The 24,640-nt window shown below is 37.4% G+C and overlaps 1 pseudogene; it reads right to left on the bottom strand.

The window, feature by feature from the left end:
- Positions 1 to 3,062: 3,062 nt before the first annotated feature.
- Positions 3,063 to 3,911, bottom strand: LOC119827139 (annotated as a pseudogene).
- Positions 3,912 to 24,640: the final 20,729 nt, after the last annotated feature.

The following is a 24,640-nucleotide window of genomic DNA, read 5'->3' as shown; positions in this document are numbered from 1 at the left end:
ACAAAGGCCCATAATATGTCCAAAACTCAATAAAGAAAATAAAGCAGTGCTGGGTTTTGATTCTACTGCATGGACAGGCTCTGTGGAAGGTTTGAATGCTCACCTTCCTGTACCTGGGGGGAATGGGGAGGACCTTGGACTTCCCATAGTGTAAGGAACCCTGACTGCTCTTTGGCCTGGAGAGGGAGGGAGTGGGGATATGGGTGGAGGGGAGGGGAGGGAAGTAGAAGGAGGGGAGGAGATGGAAATTTTTAATAAAAAATAAAATAAAATAAAATATAGAAAATAAAATAAAGCAAAACAAATGGTCCATATAAAAATAAATGATCTAAAAATATTTTTCAAAATATTAAATAAAATGGATAATGAACATATAAAAAATTTTTGGCTCCATCATTTGGCAGGGCTATGAAAATCAAGATTATAACAAGTTTATAACAAAGATCACTTAGATTGTCCATAATCAAAAAATAAACCCTGGTGATAACTATGACTATTGCTGTGATTATGGTATCCTTTCCTGTCAGGACCCTGTCCCTTTAAGAGACAAACCCTACCCACTCCCAGTGTCTCTCTGCCCACTGAGGCAAGTTCCCTGAGGCCACCCCCCCTCTCTGCAGTTCTGGACAGACAGCCTCTCCTCCTTTTCTCTGCCTCTGTATATCTCCCTTCCTCAGCTACTACCCTCCCAATACCTCTTCCTAAATAAAACTTCATAGTCCCCAAGTTCTCTCTGCGTGGCATTTTCTGTCCCCGCCCCCATGCTCCACCTTCCCCTCTACAGTGGGACGTAGTATGGCCATTTGCAATGTAAATTGTAACATTAGTGCCTGAAAATGGCCAGACTGTCTCCATGCTCCCTCCTGTGCCCTGACACAGCCTGAGACATGCAGGGATCCTGTACCCGAACTGACAATACTTTCCAGTTAGCCATCTGCTGCAATACTCGACACAACACCAGCACCATCTAGGACTGGTAAGATGCCCTCCTTGTGGTCAGCTTTCACTGACAATCATGCCCAACACTTCCCACGACCAAGGGTTTTGGACTTTACCCTTGCACTTCACTCACTGAGTGGTGCATTGGATTTTTAGGGCTCAGGGCCCTAGCACCGCCTGAGCAATGCCTTCCTTTCTTGGATCTATGGGTCCTTTTGGGATACTGTTTCCCTCTTGGCTGCCTGCCTTTTTGGACTCTTGAGTCCCTTTGTGCTTTCAGCCTTGGCCCTTACTTTCTTGGCTGACAAGCTGGCAGTCGTTTATATTTCTGCCTCACCTGTGGGAAACAGGCTCACAAAATCACATGCGTTTCTAACTTCTGCCAGTGGATGGTTAAATAGAAATGGTTACAACGTGTGCACAGTCACCATCTTTTGAAAGCACAACCACGTGAATGCTGCCATTTCAGGTGCCATCTTAGCTAAGGATAGTCAGGTGACCTAACTGCCATGTTGCTATGGTCGGCCACCACAGCTGCCTGCCAGCTCTCTCTGCTTGCTGGGACCCCACCCACCACCCTGTTCCACCTGCTCCTGATCTGTTCTCATCTACTTACCAAAATTCTGGGACTTTAATTCTCCACTTTCTTTTTCTCTCTCTTCCTTTAAATGCCCTGCCTGCTTATTACAAAATGTCAGTCAGAGATAAAATGCCAGCTTTCTCTTGCTTAGTTTTCATAAACTTTATGGGTAACATAAATTCAACTGCATGTATTTGTATGACTGCATATATTTGTACATATACTTACCATTAAAAACATGTTTTAAGCAGTCCTAATTAGTTATGTTCATTGTATCTCCTCTCAGACTAAAAAAAAAGTCATAGTCTCAAATATTTTAAATTGGTATTTACTTTTTTTTTTTTTTTTTTTTTGTTTTTCGAGATAGGGTTTCTCTGCAGCTTTAGAGCCTGTCCTGGAGCTAGCTCTTGTAGACCAGGCTGGTCTCGAACTCACAGAGATCCGCCTGCCTCTGTCTCCCGAGTGCTGGGATTAAAGGTTGCGCCACCACCGCCCGGCTGGTATTTACTTTAAATGATGATAAATATATAGTTAAATCTGTTTCAACATACTATATAAATGATTCAACTCTGCTCTAAAATGTATTCTATATAATGATAAAAATGTAAGGTTATAAAGGTCTATTTGAGACTAACTAAAGCTAACCTACAGCCTTTCCTGTAAGCTGTTCTTCACTATTGTCAGTTTTACTGTTAAGCTTCTAATACAAACAATTTTTTCTTCTTTGTCCCTCACAAGTAAAACTCTGCCCTGATAATTTAAAACCAGTACAGTCAAGCTGGAGGATTCTGGATATGACATTCTCCTCCAACCTCTCAGCTTGACTGCAGCTCTCCAGGCAAATCTTATACTATAGTCATAACTTATATATATTCAGTAGACAGCCCTCAAATGCTCAGTGATCTGGGGAATATGGCACTTAAATGTTTAATTATTAAAGACTTTTCATAACAGAGAGACAGGTTGGCTCCTGGCAGCAACCCCATTTCCTCCAAAGAAGACAGAAGACAGATGGGCAAAGAACAATGTCCATTCATAATTTGCTTCATGTGAAAGTGCTAACCATTGGGAAAAACTGCCTTATATCTAAACTACTGAAAATCTCCAAAAAAAGTGGACAACGGGACACTGAAAATGACCACCTGGTTTCCCAGGACAAGGTAAGCTGGTATTCTTACAGATTCCTAAACTACAAGTCTTTCTAAAGCCTAGCAGATTCTGCACTACAGCAGAAAGCAAATGCTGCCTTGAAGTTCCTGCTCTTAAGAACGATAGAGGACCCTGGGTAATGGCTGTCTAGGTAGCCAATCAAGTAAGTTCTCTGTCATTTTTTAAATCACTGACTCAGGTGCAATTTTATCCTTCTCAAGAACTCTGATGCAGTTTGATAGCCGGTAGGTTTTGTCAGTTTAAAAGGGATAGCCTCACAAAACAGATTTCAGCATAACTACTCACCATGTTTAAATAAAAGTTGTTGGGTACCAGTAAGGTGTTCTCTCAACAGAAGAGCACCAAGTTGACTGAGCTGGTTGTTCTGAGTGTATTAGTCAGAGACCTTGTCTGGGGCTGCAGTAGCAACCGAAGCAATGGTAGTGGTAGCAGCCACAGGGGCAGCAGTTACAAATGCAGATGGATTAGCCAAGAAGACATTGTGCTTTTCAGAAAGTGGGAATGTGTATTCAGTCTCCACAGACAAAGCCAGGACCCACTTGGACCCATTGGTAATAGAGTGCGCCATCAAGACAACAGTCAGGAAACCAATTTGCAGACAAACACCGGTAACATTTAGGATATCCTCTAGGAAATGAGAATGCTGCGTCTACTCTGTGATGTCAAGCTCCTCTGGGTTGTAAATGCTGCCATTGCCAAACACCTGCTGGATGATCAACCCAGTGGAGGAGGAGAGATGCTCATCATGTCCTGCCTTGTCTCCAGTTTTTATCAGTGGCATCACTCAGAATTTCAGTGGTACCTCTGGAGATTTTAATGATGACACCTAAAGCCTGGAAGAAAGAAGTCTACTCAGGCCCCAGATCTATGTTCTGGGCTGGCACAATGATTTAACCCAGGGTGATGGCAACAGCATGGGCCGCAACCAACACTTTATTGGCCAGCAGCATGCCTCTAATCTCAGTGAGGACCTCTTGGTGAACATAAAGTCCACATTTCTCTGAATATGATGCAGCAGTTTATCGCAAGCTGGGATGTTTTCCAGATGGGTTATACTTGCTCATCAGTACCACAGCCTTCCCTCACAGGGATATGTGGATCTGCTGCATTTACTTGGAGCCTACATTGTCCCCTCCCATGATGGAGTATTTCGGCTAATCATCAGTTGTATGATCTTAAGGAAGTAGAAGGACTTCCATGTTTCCTTGTCTTCTGTGGGCATCATGGTGGTACATTAGGGATTGCCACACAGGGTTTAAAGACATTGTCTCTCTAATGAGATACCAGGTGAGAAAGGGTGTTATTAGGTTTTTTTTTTTTTTTTTTTTTTTTTTTTTTTTTTTTTTTTTTTTTTTTTTTTTTTAAGACTAACACGGCCTGAAATGGATTAGCAGTTACATACATTAAAAAAAAAGAGAACTATGAATTTGTAAAAGCAGTTCTACTGATAGTGGACTACAGAGCTTCAAAGCTTGTCACTACATGGTTAAAGAGTGATTGGAATGAGTAACACAAGGGGAAGAATAAAGATACCTGCTACAGTATGGCTCTTTATGGGACCTGCACAGTAAGGAATTTCTGCTATATTGAAACAGAGCCCAGCAAATATCCTTGAAGCACCAGAAAAGAAACAGTATATGCACGCACCACTGGAAAACTCAATGGATCTGAAATATATTGGGGCATCTCTACCTGCGTTCATGACATAATGGCATAGAGAATCTTCAAAATTACTTTGTTCAAATTATAATCAATAACAATTTGGTGCCGGAGAATTGTCTCTATTCTGTCAATCATATGTTAAATAAACGCTGATTGGCCAGGCAGGAAGTATAGGCGGTTCAACCAGACAGCAAGTACAGGCAGGGAAATGAGAACAGGAGTATTCTGGGAAGAAGGAAGCCCATTCCTCCAAGTCCTTCCCAGATCATGGAAGAAGCAGGATGTGACCTACCCTGCTGAAAAATGTACCCAGCCGTGTGGCTAACATATATAAGAATAATGGGTTGATAAAAGTTACAAGAGCTAATAAGAAGACTGAGCTGAGCTAATGGGCCATTACAAATCAGTTTATAATCTTCTGGAGACCTCTGCGTGATTTTTTGCGGGGCTAAAGGGCTATGGGAACTGGGCAAGACAGAAACCACAACATGCCGGCCTTTATGTTACAACAATTTATTTGAAAGATGAGACCTTATTTCCATATCCAAAAACTTTTAATATGGAAATACTCTTTGGGTTATTATAAAAAAAAACCAAAAGTTACATAACATATACCTCATAATCTTTCAAGATTTTTAAGATATGGGCTTTAGCATGTAGGATTACCAAAAGGAGTACATATATGTAAGACTGAAGACACTGACTAAACCATGTTGTCATCTATGAATTTAATATGCAATCATTAGCCATTGGATGCCAGGCCCTGATTTCATTCTTCTAGTGAAAATAAGAAAAAGGAATTTTATATACAAAAAGAAAATGCAAAGCTCAAGATGTGAGGATCTAGCAATGTTTCAGGGTCTAAGGTTGTGTTTAAAGATGTGCAAATGCAAGGGACTTAAGATGTGTAAATGCAAGTTATAAAGGTCTGAGGATAAAATCTTTTCAGAGTATGAGAAAATGTTTTACGATGTACAAATGCAAGTTATCAGATTTCTCTCTCAATATGCTGCCCTTCATAGTTTTAACAGTGATCAATAGAATTCTGGCAGAGTATTACCACTGCCATAACTACAAGACCAAGATTTTAAATTTTCTTTGGTCATTTTCTAATAATAGATCTAAAAGATCTTTTCATTGTGAAAAAAAATCTGTCATAGTCATTTCTGGCATAAATATGGTGTCGTTTATACAATGTCTGTGAAAAACATCTATTACAGACATTTCTGGCATAAATATGTTACCATTTATACAATGTACATTTCTAAATCTCATGTTTTAACAACCACAAAGAATTCTTGTGAGTTCCAGGGAGACAAATTGGAGGATTCACCTTAAAAAGGTCAGATGCACCCCCTCCCTCTATTACCAGACCCTAAGAGCCCAAATCTCCCACCTCTCCCTGGTTCTAACACCCTCCCCTGTAATCACCATGACCTAAAGAAAAAAAAATTTCTTTCTAAACTTAACCTTGTTCTCTGCTCTGCCAGCACCTTGCCAGATAAAGACACCAGACAGTTCCACAGTGCCTGGATAGCAGTGAAGCTACCTGATACCCAAGATGTGGCTAGCATCCTAGCTTTCTTTGGTCCCCCATGATTTTGATGCCTACAAATCAGCAGGAAGCAGTCTTGAAATCTTGACACCCTCATTCCTTTAATTTTCCACCTTTTATGATAAAAAAAGACAGGAATGTTATGACTATGCTGGCCTTCCTTGTCAGATACCTGTCCCTTTAAGAGACAACTGTGCCCACTCCTGATCTCGCTCTGATCACAGAGGGAAGCTCTCCTTGGCCCCATTTCTCTCACTCACCATGGTTCTTCTGAAGAAGCAGCTTCTGCCTCTCTCCTCCTATCCCCCCTCTTTCTTTTCTGCCGACATCACTCATGCCATAACCATAATTACAAAGAGCCCTCTGGATGGGAATATTCATTAGGGCTATATAGTACCATTCATAGTAGCCACTATGGGCTGAACGCAGTGAGTATTTAGCAAAAAAAATTAAACAGGTCCTAAACTAAAATATGTTACCATAAGATTCAGACTACCCACTCATGTGTTTTTACCTAAAGGTTAAAATAAAGTCAGATTGCTGGTTTGACCTACACTCTCTGACTTATTACCATTCTTAATTGTAGCATAGGAATAGAAGTAGCCTAGGCACCTGTATTACGGTTCTCTAGAGGAACATAATGGATGATATTGGGTGGGATGAATACACACCCACACCCACCCACCCACACACACACACACAACACACACACACACAATTTATGAATTTATCCCTTCAGGTTATATTTAAATACTAACACAACTGACACACACTTGAAAGACTGAGAACTGGGGACTGCCCTTTCCCACAGTAGCTGTCACTCTTTGGGGTGGCTGGTAACCTGGTAGTGGATTAGTACTGGAAGGTTTCTGAAGAACTGCTGTTCTTAGTTCATGATAGAAAGCTGGAAGGACTTTTCTGATATCACTGAAGGAATCAGCAGAAGCAACACATCAACAAGGTATATTAACTGTGTCGGGAGAGGGAAAGCAAAGAAAGCAATATGGCTGCTTGGCAAAGTTCCAGTATTTCAACATTGCAGGCCACACTTATTCAGCACCTTTTATCTTTTTTAAAAAATGATTTTTTAAATGACTTTTTAAAAAAATGATTCTCACTATTACTTGCATGGGCTTTTAAAAAGGATTAAAATGTGTACACAATGGTAACTTCACTAAACAAAGTATTTCTTATTTTTTTCCCCTTGGTTTTACATGACAAGCTTTGGAACTTGTCCTGGACCTAGCTCTTGTTGATCAGGCCGGTCTCAAACTTGCAGTGATCGGCCAGCCTCTGCCTCCCAAGTGCTGGTATTAAAATCATGTACCACCACTGCGGGGCTTCCAAGTAATTCTTTGGGAAAAAAAAATATCCCTGCCACGACTAAACCAGGCACTTCAATGTACCCTCCTAATTACACCAAGAACAGGAAAGTTAGAAATTTCTGAGATACACCTTATCCTAAGGGTGAAATATTTACAATTCAGATCTAGAGCCAGAGGCCATTAAGGGCAAGAGTTCTGTTAGTAAATAAAGAGAAATAAGAATGGTATTGTATATTGGACAGAGTAGGATATCAGGATCTTCCCTTTGGGGAGTGTTATGAGGGGGAAAGACCCATACAGTAAACTAAGAAACTGTAGTTTAGTGTCTGTTCCCCAGAAGTCCTTTTCCCAAAGTCCAGCATTTGGATAAGGGTCTCCATCTCCTGCTTGATTCTTCTTATGTCTAGCCAGAGGAATCTGTGGCCCTTTCATTAATGACTGGTGCCTATAGTCAAGTTCAAGGCAAACTTCCTCAGTCCCTGATTTCAAACCACACCCCAGCTCAGATGACCCATTCCTCCCATTTAATCTTGTTTACAATAAAAAGCATAATCTTTTTCAATTAAGAGTGCTGGTATCCATCCTGATTCACCCTCAGTTACTATCCACCCACCCACTCTCCACTGCCCAGCCCCCCAGCAAAGCAGCTCTCCTCTGTCACCAATAGGTTAGTAATTCTCATTTTACCATACTTAACATAGTGATTTTAATGGCAGAAGTTATGCATGGTTTCTGAACATTTGAATAGTTGGTTAGTTGGTCATTGACCCTTGGCACTGTTTGAAGGACTAAGAGGGTATGGTCTTGTTAGAGGAAGTATGCCATTGAAGGATAAGTTTGAGAGTTTAAAGAGTCACAACATTTCTATTTTTTCTTTGTTTCACACTTTCTTTAGAAGATGTGAGGCCTCAGATTCCACTCAACTGAGTGTCTGTCACTTACTGTAATCCTTTGTCACATTGACTGCCTCTGATCCCTCTGGAACCATCAGTCAAAATAAACATTCCTTTCTATAAGTTGTCTTTTTCGTGGTATTTTTTACAGGCTTAGAAAATTAATTAATAGAGTCATTTTTAATCAAGACTGTTATCAGTAAGTGCCACTCTTAATGATTATGGGTTTTTCCACATCAATTAAGAGAATAATCACATCATGAAATTTACAGGCAAATGGATAGAACTAGAAAAAATAATTCTGAGCGACATAATCCAGAAACAGATAAATATGCTATGCACTCACTTTTAAGTGAATATTAGCTATTAAATACTTGTTAACCAAGTTACAATGTGTAGACTCAGAGAAGTTAGGTAGAGAGGAAAGGGCATACATAGATCTCCCTGGGAGAAGGAAATAGAATAGATGGTACTAGCTAACTGGGGGCATGTGGGAAATGGGAGCTAGAGGATCAGGTTGAGAGAATGAAGAGAGGTTATGGTAAAGAGAGAGAATGAGGGGCGAAGCTGTAACTGAGGGGGCATTTGGGAGATGACATAGAAACCTAGTGTGGTGGAAGCTTTCTAAAATATGTAATGATCCTAATATGGTCCCCTAATAATGTGGGTTATGGGATCTAAACTGGGCATCTCTTGTCACCAAACAAAGCTTCCAAGAGCAGGACTGGGTTGCATTCAATCGAATTTTTGCCCAAAAAGATTCACATGGAAATCCTCATACACCCCAGACTGTAGCCAAGCTCTCCATAAACTGAGAGCAAGGCCCTGTTGCTGAGACAAACACCCACATAACTCAAGGAATATGGAAAAATCAAGTCAGTGCTTTGATAGCTTCAGGCTATCAAAAGAGGAACATAAACACCAACCCAGCTACATAACCTTTTATATTCTATCTGTCTTGCCTACAAAATAAGGTGGGACAATGGTGGCACAGAATTTGTGGGAGTAGTAAACTAAAATTTGACTTAAGGCACACTTGATGAAAAGGAACGCATACCTGCCACTACTAAGATAACCAAGAACCAGAGAGTAGATAGCCTTGGAGACCTAGTTTAGAACCAAACACTACCTGTATAAAAATGAATAATTTTTAAAACAATATTAGTAAAATGACTCCTATTTGTACTCTTCTGTTCAGTGACTTATCAGTTATCACCAGAGAATCTTTCTCTGGCAGTAGATGGGAACAGATGCAGAGATCCACAGGCAGATGTTTTGTTGAGAGAGAGAGTCTAAATGAAATGTCTCCATCAAATCCTTCCCCTTAGGGTACAGGGAATCCCATGGAAGAGGAGGAGGAAAGAGTCTAACAGTCAAAGGACAGCAAAAGAGCAAGGTCCTTTGAATCTATTAAATGTAAATGAGCTCACAGAGACTAAACCAGCAAACACAAGGTCTACATAGTTCTGCCCTAGATCTTCTATCTATGCATACCTTTTAGTTTAGCGTTTTTTTTTTTTTTTTTTTTTTTTTTTTTTTTTTTTTTTTTTTTTTTTTTTTGAGACTCCTGACTTTGAGAAAGAGCAGGTCTCTGACTTTTGTAGCTAATCTTGGGACACTTTTTCTCCTATTTGGTTACCATGTGCAACTTCCATATGATAGTTTTTTTTTCTATTTACTATTTATTTTGTCATGTTTTATGGTTATCTCTTGAAAGCCTCTTCTTTGCTAATGAGGGACTGGAAGGGAAAGAATCTGTAAGGGTAGATAGGGAGCAGCTGTGAGGAGTGTCGGGGGAACAACTGGAATATAATGTATAAGAAAAGAGTTTATTTTCAATAAAAAAAAGAAAGAAAGAAAAGCAGATAACCATCACGGTTCCTCAGATGAGGCTCCTACTGAGGGAATTATAATTTGTGGCAAGTTGACATTTTTAGAATAACCATAAAAGTATAACTCAACAAAAATGGATTTTAAAATATGGCATATATAAAATGGAGTCTTATTAAGCTATTGAAATTATTGAGCTCCTGTCATATGAAAATAGATGGAACTGTTAAGCAAACTAATGCAGGAGCAAAGGAAACATGTATATCCACTATCGTTTTCTTGTATGCATGGAAAAAAATGAGCCAACAAAAGGACAGTCTGAGATAATCAGATACCAGGTTCTGGAGGAATGGCCAGGGACAGTGGAAAACAGGGGAAAGAGATAAGCAGAGGATTTATGGATTTAGGCATTACAAGACATATGCATTAATGGACATGTTACAGTGAATCTTATCAGTTTGTACAATTAAAATTTGCTAGGAAGTACAACTTCAAGTGAGAAAAAGAGCTGCTATCACAGAATTATTTCAAAACCTCAAGCTATTACATTTCTCCAACCCCCCAAAGTACCAGAGTTTAAAAGTCATGTATCACTGAGTGAATTCTCTCTCCCAGTGTAGGAGGACAGGGGCTCCTCAGTTACATGTGTTATGGTGATTTTACAAGATGAAAAAGAACAAGGTGTGGAAAGGGGTCACTCAGCATTAGACCTTTAGTTTGTTAGCGCCATGCTTGTTCTCAGAGGATCAGCTTGTAAAGAAGTCAAAGTTTCAACGTTTGTGTAAAAATGACAACAACAAAAAAATCAAAACGGATTATGTAGTTTTCCCTTTCAGACACAAAATTAAACATTTCTTCTGTAAATTCTTTCCTGGATTATGTGGAGCATGCAGTTGTCCCTAAGGAATGCAGTGCACATTTGAAGGAGCTAATTATCATTGGTCTGGCCTTGGTCTCATATTTACTTATGAGAGCAGAGAGAAAGAATATCTTTATAAAGAAAGAGAAAACATGTATCAGTGCTGTCTGCATGGTGTAACGGCCTTCCGAATGTCTGTCATTCACCTCTCATCCAGCTTGCAAATATTTTCTGAATGCTGGGTGCTGTGCCATCTGACACACTCATATGCCACCTGCGCTGGGTGCCAGTTTGATCTGTGTGCTCTTTCTTTGCTGAACAGCCCTATGATAAACATTATCTTTAATTGTTAAGGGCTTTTGGTCTTAAAAATATTTTTGTTTATTTGATGAATTGATTTCAAATGGGTAAAGTTAATGTTTAAAATTTTTGTTGGATGTGTATATATACTTTGCCTGTATGTACATATATGCAGGATGAGCAAGCAATGGTTGTAGGTTCAGAAAAAAAGTCACTGGATACAAATTAAGCATAGGCGACAGATAGTTGAAGATGTCATATGAGTTGAAGGACTGTAACCCTGGGTCCTCTGAAAGAACAGCAATAGGCCTTATCTACTGTGCCATCTTTCCAGGTTCACATAAATTATTTTGAAGGCCAGAAAAGAAGTACCTGATTACAGAAGGTGCCAGGGAAACAGAAGTCTTCATGAGTTCCAAATCTAAAAATGCCATAGCAATTATTTCTTGGAGTAATTTGGGTATTTTGAAATTATCATATTATGACAAAATGCAATTTATAGAAGAATGCAGAGAAATTGTGTGTCTTATGCAGAGGTAATTAACTTATTATAAATTATAGAACAAAAACATTGTAGATATCAAGGACACCAGAGTGAAAAAGAGAACTGAGGACACTTCTTTTGAAACTTGACATAGTAGGGATAAACAAATACCACGTTTTGAGAGTTAAGGGAAGTTCTTTGTAAGTGGATGAAGGAATCCTGGGTGGTACAGTGCTATAGCTCTTAGATTTTATTAGGCCAAATGAAACATCATGTTATTCTATGAGTGATTAGAAACTACTTAATGGTTGCAGGAAGGAAGTAATTTCCTGTGATTTATGTCCACGCTGTACTCCAAAGTTGACTTTGTCTGACATTGATATAGCTATTCCTTCATTCTTCTGAATAGCATTTGCATGATATATGTAATTATTCATATGCATTTACTTATAACCTGCAAACATCCTTATATTAAAAGTGAGTCCTTAGCAAGCAACATTTAGTTAGAATTCTTATCTCTCCCGATGATCCATTTTTTGATGTGCCTTATGTGTATTGCATATGTATATCATTCCTATTAATTATTAGTAATTGTATTTAACATATGTTACATGTAATTAAAAATTTAAGATTATGTCTATTTTGTTATTGATTTATTTTTATCCTTCTAGGTGTTTTGATTCAGTTATGAGTATTTTTAAGTGCTTTTTTCTACTACTTTCTTTATTGAGGTCAAATAAAGATCTGTTTTACTTAATCAACTTTATTTTTATTGGCATTTATACAGTTTTATTAGTAACGTTTGTTGCAATGATTAAAATCAAATACATGGCTTTTCTAAAGTTTACTTAAATATAAATAAACTACTTCAAGCAGACTATAGAAATCATGTCACTACATAGGTATATTCTTCTCTCTCTTTAATTTTTTTATTCTTCTCCCTCTTAAAGGTTACAGTTGCCTTTTGTATAGCATCTGCTTGTTCTTCAAACTTCATCAAGCTGCTCTTGAGGCTCATGCTTGTAATCTAGCATTTGATAAACTGAGACAGGAAGATGGCCTAGTGAGTTTAAGGCCAGCAAGTTATAGCAAAACACTTTTAAAACAAACAACAAGCAAATAGCAAGTAAACAAAGGAGCAAACTCCCTCTCACCAGACAATGGTGCAATTCTTACTTTCAAACATTAAAGTTCCCCAAAGAATCCAAAAGGAGACTAGCTTGTTACAATTACAAGCAGTTTTACATTTCTGTCCATGTTGTTCATTACCAGTGACCCTGGTTTCCTTCAGTAGGCATTTCCATTTGTCTAAAGAAATCCTTCAGTAATTTTTTTAGAGGATTCCCACTCGCCAAGTGTTTACTTTGTTTTCATTTGGGAAGTCTTGATTTCATGTATATTGTTGAAGAATACTTCTCTTTAATATGTTTCCAATTTGATAGGTCCTATCCTAGACTCATTAATGTTATCTACATTTTTGCTCTGTCCTTTTGGTTTCTGATGAGGAATTTGCAGGTCACTGATCCCCCTTGTGACTCCCTTCCCCTGACTGTTCTACTACTTGATTAAGAGTGTTCAGATCTGGGTTCCCATAAGGTTCAGAAGTGCCCAGAGTTTTCTTTTTTATTCTATTTATTATTATTATTATTATTATTAAAACAATTTCCATCTCCTCCCCTCCTCCCACATCCTCACTTCCTCCCTCTCCAGGCCAAAGAGCAGTCAGGGTTCCCTACACTATGGGAAGTCCAAGGTCCTCCCAATTCTTCCCAGGTCCAGGAAGGTGAGCATCCAAAATGACAAGGCTCCCACAGAGCCCGTCCATGCAGTAGAATCAAAGCCCAGCGCCATTGTCCTTGGCTTCTCAGTCAGCCTCCACCATCAGCACACGCAGAGTCCGGTTTGGTCACATGCTCCCTCAGTCCCATTCCAACTGGCCTTGGTGATCTCTCATTACATCTGTCCCACCGTCTCAGTGGGTGAATGCACCCCTCGCGGTCCTGACTACCTTGCTCATGTTCTCCCTTCTTCTGCTCCTCATTAGGACCTTGGGCCCTCAGTCCAGTGCTCCAATGTGGGTCTCTATCTCTATCTCCATCCATCACCAGATGAAGGTTCTATGGTAATATGCAAGATAATCATCAGTGTGGCTATAGGACAAGGCCAGTTCAGACACCCTTTCCTCTGCTGCCCAAGGAACAAGCTGGGGACATCTCCTTGGATACCTGGGAACCCCTCTAGATTCAAGTCTCTTGCCAACCCTAAAATGGCTCCCGTAATTAAGATATATATTTCCCTGCTCCCATATACCCCCTCCTCCATCCCAACCATCCCATTCCCTCAAGCTCTCCCCATCCTCTCTTTCTCCCTTCTCTCCCTCCATCTCCCCTAGATGTGTCAGTAATCTGACAGTTTTCAGTCACTATTTCTTCACTTAACCACTTTGCACTGGAGTCTTCCTGGGACTCCAATGGAAGACTCCAGTGCAATGTAAAAACACCCATCTCTCTAGAATCCTGTGTTTGTTCTCAAGCATTGACCTTTTCTAGCTAGATAATTCCTACTCTCTTCATGTTCATTTCCTTTTCTATTTCTAAATAACTATTGAACATATATAAAATAAGTTTTTATAATGCTTAAATTCATTTTATTTGATAATATTTGAGAAACAGTAAACATTCATGTAAATTAACATATATTTGCAAAAAATGTCATTTGTGCCCTCAATAATAAGTGTTTTAAAATATTTAGGATATTTGAAAGATGAGAGGGATTCTGTGAATTATATGTAATTACTGTCTATTTGATATTACATCCAAAGTTTTTGTTAACTATGAGGAATCCAGGCATCAAATCCTTGTTTTAGGGAATATTGTAGTTGCTTTTCAAATCTGTGTCACGTATTTCTCGAATCTAGGTTTACTGAAGTTGCCAAACAATAGTATTTTTACATGATGGTTGCAATTTACAGATTTATCATGTTTCAACTACTTATAATCATGGTGGTGGTCGTAGTCTAAATGTTTACATATACACAACATCCAGCAAAGGACCTAGGTAACGATATCAGTTTTCAACCTGATATAATATCTTTAGTATACAATTAGTACTTGATTCTGGAGAGAAGCCTAGAAGTTTCTAGGCAAATTCACAATCATTGAACCAGCTCTTCTTCCTTCAAAAACTCAGTATTTTCTTATTTCCCGAAGGATTTCCCTTTTAGTTTTTTTTTTTGTTGTTGTTTTCTTTGTGTTTATTTGTTTGTTTTGTCTAAAATTCTCAAAGATTATTTTAACTCACTCTTCCATGCACTTCTGGTTATTGAATTCCCTTCCTGCCCCCGTTGCAGGAAGTCAAGCTACATCTCCTGGGCTACTATACCTCCTTTCAGTGATCTCATTGAGAAGATCTCATTCTTTTAAAGGTCATTGATGTCATCACTAGCAAAGGGAGGAAATATTTCCTTCCTTTGCCACACTGATGCCCACTTATGAGAAACAGAACACTTATGTCCAGAGCAGAAGATGCTTCAGCATTCTAGAATTATTTGTGACATCATCTCCTTCACAGAATTAGATTGCTGTTGTTTCTATTACAGAATCTTCAAGTATCTGCCTATTACATTTCCCCTAAGTTTGTAATAGCATTCACTGAGAGAAAGACTGTATTCTTCTTGTTTTATCTTACCTATAACTGACAATTAATGTATTTAAGTGTAGATTCTGTCTACTGGGGTAAGAAGAGGTTTTAACATAAAGTGTAGACAGACATGTTATTGAAGTACTTAAAATAAAAGACAATAGCAATTTGTAGCACTAAAAGAAAAATATAAGAAAAGTAGGTATGCTTTAGGTATATCTTGGACTTGATAGAACTCAAAGTTGATAGAATGCAATATGAGTAAGAATAGATGAGAGGTAATTAGGAGAAAATAAGTTTCTGAAGTTGATAAAAGGATAGTGCATCTGCATGCTGAGAACAGAAAAACTAGAGAACAAAGAATTCATGAGTAGTTTATAATTTATTTGGAAAAATTAAGAGAAAACAAGGCATTGTGGACATATGACATTAGTTCCTTATAATTAAATATATTAGAAATTCTTAGTCATCTGGCTATAGTCTATATTTCTAAGTTTAAGTGTTTTAACAATCAGATCAAATCCAAAACATAAAGAATTTATTCTGGTTTTATCCTATAAGAAGGACTGAGGCAATTAAACATTGTTCAAGACCCTGCTAAGTGACACACTGTGTAAGGGTTTGTCATCAAGCGTGATAACCTGAATTTGTCCTCTAGACCTCCCATGGTTCAAAGACAGAAATTAATATTTCATGTATTTTTCTTAGTTTTTATACACACACACACACATACACACACACACACACCAAAGCATATTCATGCACCCATACAATCATTAAATAACAATAATGAAATAATTGCAATGTATTTGGCCTGATCAAATACATGGCTAGAATAAAAAAAGATAATTTGACAAAAAAGTTCGTATTTTTAATATCCTTAAAACTAACTCCAAGATGATGATAAAGTCACTAGTCTTCATAGTCAGTAAACTCAAGTGTGTATCAGGGACATAGGAGCTCAGTAATTATAACTTTAATTTTGGAAATAATGATTATGTCACTTTCCTCTTCTTTACTCCATACAGCTCCTCCTATTCATGCCTTCTTTTCTTTCTCTTTTCTTCTTTTTCTTTCTCAAATTCATGTGTTGTTGCTTATTTTTATTTAAGTTTTCTTATACACACACAAAAAAAAACTATGCACTGTGGAAAAATGCTGTTGTATACTGTAAGATTTGTTACTCTTACTGGTTTAATAAAATACTGATTGCCAGTAGCCAGGTAGGAAGTATAGGCTGGGCAACCAGACTAAGACAATTCTTAGAAGAGTAAAGCCAGAAAGCAGTCACAAGCCAGATGCAGAGAAACAAGATGAGAATGCCTTCTGAGTAAAGATATCAAGCCATATGGCTCAACATAGATAAAAATTATGGAGTAATTTAAATTGTAAGAGGTAGTTAGTAAAAAATCTGAGCAAAAGGCCAAACAAATTATAATTAATGTAATCCTCTATGTGTTTATTTGGAACTGAATAGCTTTGGGAACGTGTAGGAAAGAAATTTTCAATTGCAACTATGCAAATGTAATCTGTTCATTCTATAAACTGTCACTGTTTTTATATAGACATGTACATGATTTCAGGGCCAACTACTTGGTAACTGAAAACAAAGTGGGAAATCTTCTCTGATGAATATTATTTCCCTCACCAGGAATGATACACTTACACGTTTATTTATCTCAAAAATACAGGATGGGCTTTGAGAGGTCTAAGACATTAGATCGTTTCCTGTTCTGGAAGAGCAGTGGGTTTCAATTTCCAGAACGGACACAGCAGCTCAGAACTGACTGAAACTCCAGTTACTGGGACTCCAATGCTCTCTTCTATACTCTGACAGCACATACCTTCAGTTGGTAAACAGATGTATATCTAGGCAAAATAATCATGTACATAAATAAAAAATAAATCTTTTTATTTTATTCAGAAAGAATTTTGTTTTCTTTACCCATACATTTCCATAAGAAATGGCTTTGGGACAGCTAATTTGAAAGAATATAACACATTATAACAGAGAAAGATGAAAAGATTAGGAATAAGTTTGAAACCTCTATAAATAATATGCTTACAGTTTACTTAGAATTAAGAGTAAACTGGTGTTAAAAAAGAGGCTATCAACTTGAGAGTGGGGAGTGGATGTGAAGGGGTTGGCTGGAGTGTACTTGAGAAGGGATAAGAGGGAAGAAAGGGAGTAGGGAATGTGCTAGGCTTCTATTACAATTAAAAACATTTAAAAAGGATTCACTCTCATATATATTGAGAGTAAATGAATAGTCATGAAAAATTTTGAATTTGAAAAACATGCCCTCCCTGATAGTGAAGTTCAGATATGAGTCTGATGGGATTAAAGCATATCAATACCACCATGTTCCTGTACCAAAACAAGTAAAAAGAAAAATAGCGTCACTGGGAAAGATAAAATGGTATGGAAGATGTTGTTTATCATCATATGTACATATAATTCAGTACAATTTCTAAGGGAAAAATTATTAGCTGCTTAAAGATAGTTTTCAAAATATATTTTCTTCATTTTAGTGTTTCAGACTACATTGCAGGAGTGAATTTCTCCAAATACAAAGTAAAATATTATGAACTTTTGCAAATGGGTGAGTAAGCTAAATAACTACCTGCTTGCAGCAAATAAGCAATAATAAATTCACAGATGCATTCTTAATTTATTTTTCAAAACTGCGGATCTTGTGATGAGATTGTGTTCACTTCAAGAGTAATTTATTAAATGGAACCTTACTAGGGTGAGGGCACTGCTCCTGGGGTGCTTCTGAGCACAGACACCATGGCAGCTGCCCTTTCATTGCCGTGGCAGCAGCAAGGCTCTCAGTTCTCAATAGTAGCCTTGGGATGACTGACAGGAAACTGTGGAGAAATGCCTCAGCGCAATAACCTCTGGCTCCAAGAATCCCAGAAATGGAATAGAATCACTGCAAAGAATTATTGTAATTATTGCCTCATAACTATTGCTTGGACTATTTGGGAAAATGTGTTATGTAGTTAGAACTATCTATTTCTAAAAATATAACCATCAGTAAATTACAGCCAAATTATAAGAAAAAGCATCATTATTTCAAAAATTATAAGTTCAAATGAATTATACACATGATTCAGCAGTAAAAAGTCTTGCACATAACCAGAAAAGGGGAAATAGTAAATGAGATATTCTAATTTAACTCGTTTTATTTGGCAGTATTCATTTTAATAATGTCATTTATTAATTCTATATGTTTCACGAATATACTAAACTTCTTCAAGTAGAACTGACAACCGTGACTTCAGAAGAGAGAACCTGAGAGCAATAAAAGTGTCATTAAATTTAAATGTTATTTGTTTATCAACAGTATATAGGCACACTGTCAATATGTCATATTATCAGGAATCACGGAAAGTTGTTAGGATGCTGATGGTGCACTGAAATTAGAATTAACTGAAATAATATTTATCTTCTAAAAGTATCGAATATGATAATGTTCTTCTAATTAGCTCTCCACTATGTTTCCCACCATAGTAGCCACTAGCTAGGACATGCAGTTCCTTTTGATTGATCTTGTTACTCTAACTTCTTTTGCTTCTGTCAGTACAGATGGTAGTAGCTTAACTCTCACCAAGTCTGAACAGGTAGCCCTTATTTGTTCTTATCTGAGTGGCCTTTGGTTATATCTCCATCCCATAGTAGTCAGGAGGGAGTAGTGATCGGGAACTTTAGGTTTGGTTGGATATTGTATGATTAGTTCCATTCATAGCCATATAATAGTCAACTAAAGTAATTATAAAGGGAAAAAAGCTGCAAGATGCTATAAAATTCAATAACATAAGATGAAAAACCGAACAGGAATTTACAGACTACTCTCAGTCAAAAGCGCTGGCGCTACCCCCGAGATTGCAGGGCTCATTAGGGTAACTGAAATCGGAGTGAAATCTGCTGCCTTGTCATCATGGTGTTCTCTTTCTTCCTTGCTGCTTCAAGTTGGTTGTTTTTTCTTTTTCCAAATTCCTGATTAATTCTGTATAAGCGTGTTACTGGTTTAGATAGTACTCACTGAAACTGGTAACCCTTCTCATTTGAATGTAGAGTCCACATGACAAGATGAACTAAAATATACTCAGAATTCCAGGAAGAAGCAGCTTTGTAGGCAGATTACCCCATGATGGGAATGGCTCCCAATAGGACCACATAACCTGTGGTGTGAAATGAGGTTGCCCCCTATACAGGAGCAATTATTTCATGATGAGAACAAAATTGACCCCTCTAGTGAAGGTGAGAAGCAGCAGGGACTCACAGTTCACAGAGTCAGACCTGGGATAATAATCAAAGCCACCATTGAGCAAGACTGATTAACTATTGATACTTTGACCCAAATTCTTTTCTCTTAAGAATCTAAACCTGGATCTCTTCTCAATGTCAGACGGAAGACAAGGCTCAGAAGGCAAGCTCTCCCTCATTCACCCCGCCCACTTCTCAGAATAGCTGAGATGAATCAGTTACTTTCTTTCATTGTTACTTTTTCTCAGTTAGTTTGGGGCAAGTGATCCAACGGGATATGTTGAGACTCCTGAATTCACACCTTATACTGACTTACAACACATTGTAAATATATTGTAAATGTGTAGATATATTGACTATGTGAGATAAAGAAAGGTAAGCTATTGGACAGGCTGTGGGTAACATATTAATATTGTTAAGTATAAAACACACTGAATCGCCCGGCGGTGGTGGTGCACGCCTTTAATCCCAGCACTCGGGAGGCAGAGGCAGGTGGATCTCTGTGAGTTCGAGACCAGCCTGGTCTACAAGAGCTAGGTCCAGGACAGGCTCTAAAAGCTGCAGAGAAATCCTGTCTCGAAAAACCAAAAAAAAAAAAAAAAAAAACCTGAATCATTAAAGAGAGATGATTCCATTTGTCACATTATAAAGGTAACATTTCTAATTATATAAGAATGTGTGAGGAAATGAAGTGGCTGATTGGGTTATGTGAGGACGGTATCAGATTTTTTTCTGTGAGTGTCATAAATCATGAAAAGAAAGGAATCCAACTTGTTTCTATACACAGTATGTACTGGTTCTGGGTCAGCCAGACCCAAAATGGTAACATATGCAAACATTTCTTTCCAATCCTTATTGATTTTGGAAGTTCAAGGCTGAGATAGAGATTCACATCAAGGGTATTGATTTTGAGTCTTGTGTGAAAATACACTTAATTGCAAAACTTCTCATAGAAAACCTGAAGGTTTTCACTTGAAACATCCCTTATTCTGGAATGTGATATTTCTCACAATTCCATAAACATAAAGAGGAAAATGAATTCCCCCTCCTTACACAATCCAACAAGTACAAGCCACACTGCACACATGCGTTCCAGGCAATGACCAACTCTCAAGTTGGCAATGATATTTCTCAGACACAGTTCATCCTGAATTAAATTGACAATAGGATTGATCTTCTAGATGAGCTAACTAAGTAAGACACAAAATTATGTTACCGTATTTTTACCATAAAAGACAGTACTAGTATAAGAGGGAGGCTGCTTCTTTGTCCTGGCTGCCCAGAACCAAAATAATTATACAGAAACCATATTAATTAAATCACTTCTTGGCCCATTAACTCTAACTTCTTATTGGCTGATGCTTACATATTAATTTAACCCATTTCTATTAATCTGTGTATTGCCATGTGGCTGTGGCTTACCGGGTAAAGTTCCATCAGGCTCTGGCAACCTACATGGTTTCCTTTTGACTCTGCCTCCTTTTCCCAAGCATTCAGCTTAATTTTCCCCACTTAGATATAGCTCCAAAGCCGATTCTTTATTCATTAATGGTAATCACAACATAAAGAGAGAAATCCCACATCATACTAGGGTGAGGTTTTTGCCAAATTTAAGCTCAATTTTATTTTGCCTAGGGGAAAAGCTTGCTATCTTCACTATGTCAATCTAAGACTATCTCAGTGAATCTAAGACCCCTAAGTGTCTTGTCTTAATTTTTTCAATACATAAATATGTATTATAATTTGCTTTCTCAATATTAATTCAAATAGTATTTAATATCATATAAAAGATTTAGTATGGTATTCTGAATAATTTGTTTTAATAGTAATAATAAATAATTAAATCACACACGAGAACTCAGAAATTGTAGTATTAATCATTAGGTTAAACCTAAAATGGCAAGAAGACTTTGGTCAGTAGTAAGATGCTTTCAAGAAAGCACACACACTATCTCCTTGTATTTAACTCAAACGAATGTAGTTTTCTGAATTTTGTTTACAGAGAACCAAATCCATCTAAACTTTAAAAAATAACAAATACACAGTCTATTGTGGCAAAAAGAATAAAGAAAGCAAGTAAATATATCTGAAAATAGAGTAGTTCCAGTTCCTTCATGGTTTGAGAATGGCGTGGTGAAAACAGGTCATTAAGTTGGATAACAGAACGCTTGTTTTAAAAGTAACTCTGTACCTTGTAAGATCCTTGCAGGCCATACAAACAAAGGCGTTCACAAGCAACCATTGGAAACAAATGTTTCTCTTCAGCAGGAGAGCTACTTCCCTGAAGCAAAGGAGAGGTGGGAATTGGGCAGGATTAGGCTGAACAAAAGTATTTATGGAAATGAGTCCAGTAACTTTTAATGCACCAGATACAAGAAATAAATAGACAATGGCCCAGAGCCAAGCAGTATTTGTTTCCTGTTGGATGGAGTGAGATAAGACTTGTTTTTAAATAGGTGAGGCAATACAGAGAGATTCGAGAAACCTGTGAAGAAAGTGTCTGTTAAAAATAATACCCCTTTCTATCATTAAATTTGGAACAGATATGCTAATGGTAGAAAAGACACTTGAGCAAGCTGCACCGGATGTCTTGCCTGTAAAGTTATACAAAGCAAACCAACTCAACCAAAATAATGGCTTTCAAACTAATTAAAAACAAAACTTGTTATCCTCTTTATGTGCTGAAAAAGTCTAATTGGAAATTGCAAGCCTTCTAACATCTGTTAAATGCTTTGCCACATGGATCAAAATGAGAAGTTGCTTAACCTTTTTTTCTTACACATTTTAATGTCTTCAAACACAACAGTTCTACCCTCATAATTTTTTTCTACCCAGTGAGGCCCCAATTAAAACTCTTTATAAAAACTTATTTCTATATTTTCCATAGCTGTTCTAGGTTAAACTTTTTCTAATTAAATTATTGTCATTTTTTAATTTCATAGTAGCCAAAATCATTTTATAATTTTATATTAGCAAAGAAGGATTTTATCGAAATCTTTCATACCTAAAATAAGCTTAATGCGACCTGACTGCTCCTGATCCCTGACTAGTGATATATTACCTCAAAGCATGTTAATTAATACATAATCAAATAATACATAGTCAAATAATACATGTAATCAAACATAATAAAGTATTTGAAAAGCAAGAAAAAATAAATTTAGAAGAGACAAAGTAAACCTGAGAATGTATTTTGATATGATAGAGAATATACAATTGTCAAAATGACTATAATTGCATATTTCTATATCCATAGATCAGAACCTTGCTCCATCCTCATCAGATAAGCTTCTTCATGGTAATTATTTTAAGATTTACAGCATGATGGTATGCAGAGTGTGAGAGTCTGGGGAGCACTCAGTCCTAATTGTGACTGATGCCTTTACCAAAACCTTTGAGTGTGTTTGACACATCTAGTGACACTCCATTGGAGGAAACTGTTTTTCTGTTTTCAGGAGGTATCAGTTACTAATTCTTCTTAATTTAGGGTGGGACTTGGTGTCTGGGACTTTTCTGCTTTGAACCCGTGTAGGTCTTATGTGGGTTTTCACAGGCTCTGTGACAGTCTTGGGTGTAGAAATCCTTGTTTCCTGGAGTCATCCACAGCCTCTGGCTCTCACCATTCTTTGTCTTCAAGGTAGGACCCAGGCCTAGGATTACTTAGCTAACACAAGAGATTTCATAGTTTTGATGAGGTTTTGTTTTGTTTTTTTAGTCATACTCTTTGCCTTATTGATTTAAAAAAAAAAACACTTTGTTTTGATTTTATTTTGGGGGACTTTTTTTCTTTTTATATGTGTATCTGTTTATTGAAAGAGGGAAAATCAGAAAGGAAGAGGGAACAAGAGACAGAGATAGACACAGTGTGAAGAGAGAGCAGAAATTTGAGTATGTAGAAATATATACATATTCTGAAAGGACTTGGAGGAGGGCAAAGAATATGATCAAAATACATTGCAGGAAATTTTTAAGTAAAAATTAAAAGTAGATATTGGCAATGAAAAAACACAACTCTCAATCTTGAAAGGGTATATAGGATAGTTTTTTAAAGAATATAGTTTATTTTTTAATAATATAGGTTCTTACAGAACTTAATATATTCAGTTTCCATATACCCACTATACAGACCCACGTTATCCCACTTTTTATGTTCCAAATACTAAGAGTTTCATAGTGTTTTATTGTAAAAGAACAAAAGAATTCATAAACCAAGATAATTTTCAAATGTACTGCTGAACACAGTACATTGTATGGCAAGGTTACAACAAAAGGGAGAAAGCTGTGTTGGGTCTAAGATAATATCTGAGGATATTTTTAGCTTCTTCTGGGTGAAGGCGAATTAATGGTCTATTATGACAATCCAAAGACTTCCCTAACATATTCATATAAATATAAACTCACACATAGAGGAGGACAAAGGCTATTGAAAAGACAAAGATAATTTGTAATTAGGCCCCGAGGTTGCAAAATTCCAATGTCTGGACTACCACTGAAGTTCTATCATCAACATATATCTATCGTCAATCATATATGTCTTCTGTGCACTCTCAGGGAAAAGAATACTCAAAAACTTGTTGATGTAAGCGGAGAGATATACTGTGTGAAAGAAATAAGAAATAAAATGAATGAATGGTGAACATGAACAAGAACATAAACTCCTTTTAAGTTTAAATAAAGAAGAATAGAGACTTCTGAAATTGAATTGCAAATAAAAATCAGAACTGGAGTTTGGGGTGTGTGCTGTAAGATATTTAATCGCATTGTAAAACTCTAAGACTGTTAATAAGACTAATCTTGGATCAGGGCATGGAGCCAGTGACTAGCTAACAAGAATTAGTCATAGAGAATATGGTTGACCTGGGAAGATGAATAGAGAGACGTGCAGGAAGGGGTAGAGAGGGACTTACAGATTCACGGACATTTTTGGTTTGGGATGTTGTAGGGAGATGCTCTTTTGCTGGATCTCCAACCAAAAAGAAAGTTCAGCTGGTATCCTCTAGGCTTCTCTGATCTAGCAAGTTTTCACCCCAATATCTGTCTCTGAAGTCTTTATTGATAAATGGAACAGCTTAGATATAAAAGTAATAGATTGGTAGTTGGTGGTGGAGACATGATTCACCAGTCAGGAGCT

Source organism: Arvicola amphibius, chromosome 12, assembly GCF_903992535.2.
Source record: "Arvicola amphibius chromosome 12, mArvAmp1.2, whole genome shotgun sequence".
Classification (NCBI taxonomy): Eukaryota; Metazoa; Chordata; class Mammalia; order Rodentia; family Cricetidae; genus Arvicola; species Arvicola amphibius.
The sequence above is the reverse complement of the archived record's forward strand: the minus strand, read 5'-3'. Positions and strand labels throughout refer to the sequence as shown.